The sequence below is a fragment of the Adiantum capillus-veneris genome, chromosome 2, assembly GCF_014529385.1.
Source record: "Adiantum capillus-veneris isolate H3 chromosome 2, ASM1452938v2, whole genome shotgun sequence".
NCBI lineage: Eukaryota > Viridiplantae > Streptophyta > Polypodiopsida > Polypodiales > Pteridaceae > Adiantum > Adiantum capillus-veneris.
The window spans coordinates 92,211,312-92,219,073 of NC_140932.1; the positions used below are offsets into that span (position 1 = coordinate 92,211,312).

A 7,762-nucleotide genomic window follows, 5' to 3' on the forward strand; every position below is an offset into this window, starting at 1 on the left:
TGAGCTTACATATGTATGGTTGTGCCTAATTAGAGGCAAGGTGTGCATGATTTTGGGTTGAAATGGTTGATGTTTGGTTGCAAATCATGCATTTGGGATTTGGTTGCTTGTAGGTGAAAACGCCGGATCCGGAGCTTCGCGTACACACACGGTGTGTAATCGTCATTTAGACTTGGATTCGATGCGTTGATTATGGTCGTGTAAGTGCTCTACGTCCCTTGTGTGCATTGGTGGTTTGGTGTTTGGGATTTAGTGCTTTGTGTGCTCTCTGAAATCCGTTTGAATGTCAAATTTTTTATGCCGGATTTGTGTGATTTGGTCATCCGTTTGTTGGTATAAGCATTGAGCATTCAATTTGTGCAATTGGACATTCGAGAAAGTGTAGTTGTGCTTACAAAAACGCTTATTTGGTTTGTGCATTCAAGTAGTCAAGCACTTAGCGTTTTCTCTGAAATCGTCATTTGGAAAGTATGCTTTTGATGCCATATTGAGTTGTTTTGATTGTTTATGCATTTTGGTTCTATATTTGTGTTTCCGATATGGTATCAAAGTGATTTGAAAAGTTGCACTTCATTCGGATTTGATTTGGGTCGATTCGGGCCAAAAACGCTCAAAAAACGCAAAAAAAGGCTCCAAGAATCTCGCCTTTTGCTACCATTTGGTATGTATGATGAATTAGCGGGTGATTCTTGGTGAGAATGTGTGTCTAAGTGAGCTTAAGGGGTTGCTTAATTTCAAAAATTTTCCGGTGATATTTTGGTAATTTTTGGTATTTTTAGGCAATTTTTTACCTCTTGAATGCCAAAAAAATCAATTAATTGACCAAAAATTGATAAAAATTTAGGCAAAATTGGGTAGCCAAATCCGTCGACGTATTCTTCATGAGCCCAGGACTTTCCCATATTTTTCGGGTTAAATTTTGCATTTTTCGGCTATTTGTTACGCTCTTGGGCAATTTTTTTTTCTTTTTGGGTATTTTGGAAAAAAAAAACACACATACATACACACATACACACACCCACACCCCCCTCTCCCAAGGCGTTGCCCCCCTCCTTAATTCCTCCCCTCTCTTCCACTTTGTCCCCCCTCCCCATTTTTAAATTGTACCTTCCCTCCCCTTGTCAGTTGTCCTCTCTTCCACTTTGTCCCCCCCCCCCCTTTTTAATATTGTACCCCCCCTTGTGAGCTGTTTCCTCTTTCACTTTGTCCCCCCTCTCAATTTGTATAGCACCCCTTACTTCAATGGCATGTAAAAGAAACCCCCTCCTCCTTTTAATTTGTGTATAGTGCCCCCTCTTATTTCAATAAGAGTAGAAAGACAAACCCTCCACGTTCACTTTCAATTCAAAAGAGAGATAGATGCTTTTTTTTCTTAAGTTGCAAAAGTGAAGGGTTTGTGGCTTAGAGGCTTTCCCACCAGAAAAAAAAAAAGAATCGAGAGAGGAGAGAAGAGCAAGTTCTCGCATCACGCAATGAGAGGGAGATAGGATGCGCGCCCACGCAGTGAGAGAAAGATAGGAGCTTTTTGCCCACATCGACGAGAGAGAGAGAGAGAGGGAGACTTTACACCCATTTGTCCACATATTCACTTGCACTCGCCTTCACTTGTATATGTGCATTCATGCGCACACACGACCACTCGCACGCGGACACATACGCATCCGCATTCGACAGCCGACACACACGCGCATTCACGCGCGCCACGTTGTACATTCGCTTCGCACACACACGTTCACGCGCATCACCCCGCACATTCCGCACCGCACACCCCATTGACCCGATTGCCCGAGATTAGACATAGGAGCCCGACTAGAGACCGTGCACACATCGAGAGTGCACTTTGTGCACACATGATGGCCATGACGAGCCAGTGCTCCGAGTATATATTGCTCACACTAATAGGCGAGCACAGAGGCCGACCCACTTACACAGACACATAGGGATACTTTTTTGTCCAGTGCCGTGCCTCCCTTGGCCCCACACAGACATTCCAGATAGTGCGAGTCTGTCCCGGCGACATGCTGGATGGCACATTTAGAGATGATTTTTGTGCCACTTACGTGGTCGACTATTCGATTAGGAGAGAGGAGATAGAGCTAGTACACGCAGACGACTGCTTTGAGGCATTCGACCACCCTGAGGAGGTTATATTTCAACGGGTAGGTCACTGAGTGATCTATACTGATAGTGCTCAGCGTCGATATCAGTTAGAGTGTCGTGCATCCAATCGACGCCTATCCAGAGATGTTGTGACACTAGTTGGCGAGCCTAGAGACAGATGCTACGAGAGCACCGCAGGCACTGAGTTTTACTTTTTGACTTGTGGGTTGCCATATGATCCTCGACCGACCCAGCGCCCTGCTTCGAGTAGGAGTCCCTTACCTCCTCTAGACATAGTGCCACCACCCAGGACACTCAGGAGACCACCGCCAAGGTTCTTGTCACCTAGACCTGATTTGTTGCCAGGCGTTTCGAGCTACCACGAGTCTAGAGCGATGCATACCTCGGCGAGTGCTAGTACTTTGCGTACCACTCATAGTGAGACTGAGAGCGAGAGCCCGCGAGCGACATATTTTAGGGAGTCTCAACACCTTGCACCATCTAGAGACCCATCCCCGCCTCTGGTGACACATATTAGAGACCATACGAGAGAGGCGACGATGACCCCAGCACCACCGTTGAGAGCACCAGAGTTCGGGCATGGTAGACTACACATTGTAGATATGAGTTCCCCTAGACCACTGACCACTACGCTTCAGGCACCACTTGAGGCTAGAGAGACCGCAGGTAGCACGATACAGATAGAGGGTCAGATTCTATGTATCATAGGCCAGTACCAGCGTGGTGTTGCCTTCTATGTTGATTTACATGACCACTTATATGTGCGGATGGCAGACCCACAACGACCACTGTCTTTACCTAGGCAAATTGTGAGAGTCTACACACAGGATGATCTTGGAGAGCAGTATCGCTCGATTGAGACCCTTGACTTCGATGATATTGAGCGAGCACACCCAGACGATCGCCTATACACGCAGACACATCCTAGGCTAGTGGAGCTTCACAGAGTTGAGCAAACCATGACCTATCTAGACGAGCTCGGTCGTAGGTACAAACGCTTGTCGATTGGTGGATCCAGAGATCCTTCAGCACACTTTCTTGCACATTTGATAGGAGATCCACGTGAGCGAGTTTATAGGGATACCGGCCACGCAATGTACATTTTGACTATAGGTCTACCCTACTCCCTTCGACTTAGGCATCATGACTTATGTTTACCCACGACGGCCATGCTAGCTCCACGGTTACCGAGAGCTCCGAGTCCTCCAGTCACACCAGTTGCGATATCACCACCTAGGCCTCCTTTGTTGCGACGTATTTTACCACCTTGGGAGAGGCCCGATGAGGATGACGCCTATCTTGACGAGCGAGTGACCGCACGAGAGAGAGCCGCTCAGGACACACCTATGCTTGAGCCTACACGAGAGCCTCTGAGGGGTGTTCCACGATAGATAGCTCCAGCACCCCCGAGACTAGAGACCACTCAGAGCATTGTTAGGGATCCTAAACCACCTGTCGCTCTCGTCCACAAGACTTCTAGCGTTGTGCAGCAAGAGACCTCACAGAGTCGCACATTGAGTGATCCTAGCCTAGACACAGATGAGACCATTATGCAGTTCTTGGCTACCTATGAGCATCCTTGTTTAGATTTGCCGACCTCACAGCGGCCCTTAGAGATAGCTATCGAGCCAGAGCCATATGCGAGAGTCGCTCCTTCTACGAGAGAGACCGCAGAGCCGATAGTATCGATGTCCCACACTTCTAGCATGCATAGTGGTGCCACAGTCTGTGAGCCACCGAGAGAGCAGCCACCCCAGGGAGATGCCGCCTTAGTGCCATCTACGAGTTCCGATTCACGATCATATCACCCAATTGAGCGGAGACCTGCCACGAGCGGTATATTGCTAGATCAGGTTCCTAGAGACCACGTTCGAGACACCACACCGATAGAGGTTACACCACAGATACCTGGACGTACACGGACTAGAGTGACCTCTACTGACACACGATGTAGGGATACGAGAACGCCTACTAGACTTGTTTGGAGACCACGTACACAGGCATCCCAGCCATGTATAGAGCCTTCTCTAGACAGTGGTTCCGCAGCGATGAGTAGTGCCACTGAGGAGCGACCCATGATAGATCAGGCACGTAGTTTTCCACGTAGAACTTCCTGGACCCTTCGACAGGTCTATGTTCCCCGTACCGAGATACACGCTAGATCTTTGCCTTGTGACGACACGATTGTGTTTGTAGAGAGCCATAAGACCGATGACGGACCTTCACATGGTTGGATCACATCTAAATGGTCACTTGAGGCACATGACTATTTTGAGAGACAGACACATGTTTGGGTACCTAGGCCACGAGTGGTAGCATACCCGGTGCATACACGATCATACCCTCGCGTGAGACCTCCACGAGCTAGATGTTGAGAGACGAGACGGCCCATAGAGAGGCCAACCCCTCCACAGTAGAGAGCATGTCTTAGAGATAGATACACACACAGACATGCTAGATGAGCTCATACCGGTATCCCTATGAGAGCGCGAGCATTGCAGATCTGGCTACCGAAGAGCCTTCCCCCTAGTTTATCACACGTAGACCCTAGCACTAGCTCGAGTCAGATTTCTATTGACCATCATAGAGACATAGAGCTATGTAGGAGTGTACCAGTGATACATGAGCTTCAAAGACCTATGACCAGTGACATAGAGGCTGATGTCATCCCTAGACATGATATTTTCCCTTCAGCGGAGACCACATGTATAGATCTAGGTGCTAGCCAGCCTTTGACCATTAGACAGAGAGCTATCCTTTTATTTGGAGAGGGTTCTCTTATTCGTTCTAGTTGCACGCGACTTTGATTTGTATTGATTGATCATGGTGCACTAGACACATGCGCATATACCAGAGGCACTTTTTCCCACTGGGTTTTTCCCTCTGGATATCTAGGTTTTTAGACCTTAGTTTAGGACTTTTATTTTGTTTTCACTATTGCTTCTTTTCCTGCTGATATGCCCCTCGAGGTATTGTGCTTTGTGTCTTACTTTTTTGCAGGAAAAAGAAGCATGAGGACTAGCTTGACATTTACTCCCGGCGATTTGCACTTGGTGGGCCATCTCCATTGCTATTGGGGTCTATCGTCATATACAAGGATCCACCCCATTACAGGTGTACTTTTTCCATGATTGCCTCTTTCTCCTCTTATCACTACATTTTCCTTGATGTGCATAAAGTGCACAACCACATGAGTTTTTGCAAGCTAGGCTAGCTTTTGCAAGTTTCCATCTAGGTGTTTTGGTGCAAGTCATTAATTTAAGTTTGACCTTATTTTTAGTAATCATGGCTATGCATTTGTGACCTTGTGTTAATCCTAGTTCATGACATTGCTAGCTCTAGGTTTTGAAAATTCTACTTAATGATTGACAAGCATTTAGGTGTGCTAGTTCTATGTGCAAGCTTGTTTCATTTGGTTACACTTTATGAGATTCCATCATACACTTTGGAAGAGAAATCCAACCAAAAAACGCAAAAACAAAGGGCTACCAAATGAAAAATAAAGTCTATGTTTATGTGTACGGCCTATCGCCTTAGTGGTCTTTGGCAGGCGAGGGGAATCACCTTGGCTCGCTTGGTCAAGGCCCTAAACCGAAGGCCTTGTAGTCATACAAGGAACCAAGGTCGATGGTTGTCTCACTCTTGGATGGTCGCCATGTGCTTTAAATTCCTATGTTTGCATAAAATCAAAAGGAAAATGAAGCCTCTTCCACTTGAAATTCAAAGATTCTCATATTTGTTTACTACTTGAAATGCGCCCAAGCCTAGCTCTAGTGCCATTTAGATGTTTGTTTCTTATTAAGCATGCTAATTTCACTTCTTAGACTTGGCATAGTTGAGACCTTAGATTAAAACTAGGACACCTTTTGCTAACTCGTGCATTACTTCCAATAAGCTTGGACTTTAATGAAGTGCTTACTCTTGACCATCTAATGTACTTTACAATTGCTATGCTTGCTTTGCAAAACTCTAATGTGGTTGCTGCTATTCATTCAATTCTCTTTTATTATGCACTCTCACTCTTATGTTGGACTAGCATGCACCTTAATGAAATTATCTTTTGTGCAGCCACATTCATCACCCCTCTGACGACTTACGGGCGCCCGAGGATGTGCGCAAAATTAGGAAGGGGAGAGTGTTGACGGGCGAGCGCCAACGACATACATTGTGCTTCATTATTGTGTACACATATGTGTATACACATATTCTTTGTATCTACGGGCTCTACTTGAGTTCCACTTTGTACATGTATGAGTAGATGAGCCTAGATGCCTATTACATTCATTTACACTTTTGTCTGGCTGTCCATTTTTAGAAGCTCTTTGTATATAACTCAATTGACAAGATGTGAAAGGGCATTCTTAGAAGAGCCAACTCTTGGAGAGCAAAGAGAGCTCAAGAGAGTGTGAGGTGAGTGTGGAGAAGAAGAAGAGGAGTGGCTATGGAGCTTGGAGCTTCCTCATACACATGTAGCCGACGTTTGGGGTTAATGGAAGCTAAGTCTCTCTACTTGCTCTTGTCTTTCATGCTTATGTGTGTTGTTGTTGCTTGATTAAGTCTTATTCTTCTCTTCTCTCTCAAGTTTCCCTCTTGTTGGAGCATTCTAGCTTCACATGTGTGCTAGATTAGAGTGTGTGTGTGTGTGTACGTGTGTTGCATGCATTGATCTAATTAGGCTTCCATGTGTGTGCTTAATGTGTGATTAGAGTGTGTGTGCTTGAGATGAAAGCAAGGGAAGCATCAATGTCCTCATGTGTAGAGAGTTAGAGTGTAGATTGAGTGTGTGTGTGTGTGTGTGTGTGTGTGTAGATCTAGCTTCCCGAGCTTTCCCTCTTCTATTCCCATGCTTCTCCCCTCTTCCTAGAGTCCTCAAGCTATCACATTTGGTGCATCCACGCCTCCATGCACTAGCCGGGTTCCGATCCACCGGATTGACATTATGTCGGTGGGTTGAGCTGTATTCTACGACCGCCAACACACTCCAAACTCCTTTGGACAGTTCACCATTGCATCCGTACTTTCTTGAGATTGGGTGCCCTCTGGTTAAGATTGCATATGGCATACATAACAAGCATCATTACATGATATGCATCCATCACACTACTCCACCAAGTTTTTTTTGTAAGCACTGCCCTTAAAATTTTGATTTTCTCTTTCTCTTTTTCGTTCTTCTCACTCTCCCAGACGTGAACTGCCATACATGTAAATGTATTTATGACTGCATCTTTGTTTTGCAGAAGAGACTCAAAATTGTAGAAGTGAGTGCAAAATCTAGTCTCTGCAGGTGGTTTTAACATAACTAACATGCGAGGTCGAAAAATATATAATACTCTCTATCTTTCGAGCATAAATCTCACAAGCTGGCGAGCAGTATTGTCAATAGAGGCAAACCACTTGGTATCGCCACTTTTATACCAATCTTTTAATACAAAATTCAAACCATGTATATTGCACCTGGAAGGAAAAACATGCGGGTACGGTCGCTTCAAGATTTTTCCGACATTCTTGCAATTCTTTGCATTGTCCATCACAATTTAGACTACATGTTTAGCACCCACTTCTTCTATCACAGAGGCAATTACATCAGCAATATAAACCCCAGACTTAATTGAACCATGTGAATCCATAGCACGAAAAAATG

At 45.5% G+C, this 7,762-nt stretch overlaps 1 pseudogene; it reads left to right on the forward strand.

The window, feature by feature from the left end:
- Positions 1–1,985: 1,985 nt before the first annotated feature.
- LOC147463183 (uncharacterized) lies at positions 1,986–6,619 on the forward strand (annotated as a pseudogene).
- The last annotated feature ends 1,143 nt before the right edge of the window (positions 6,620–7,762 follow it).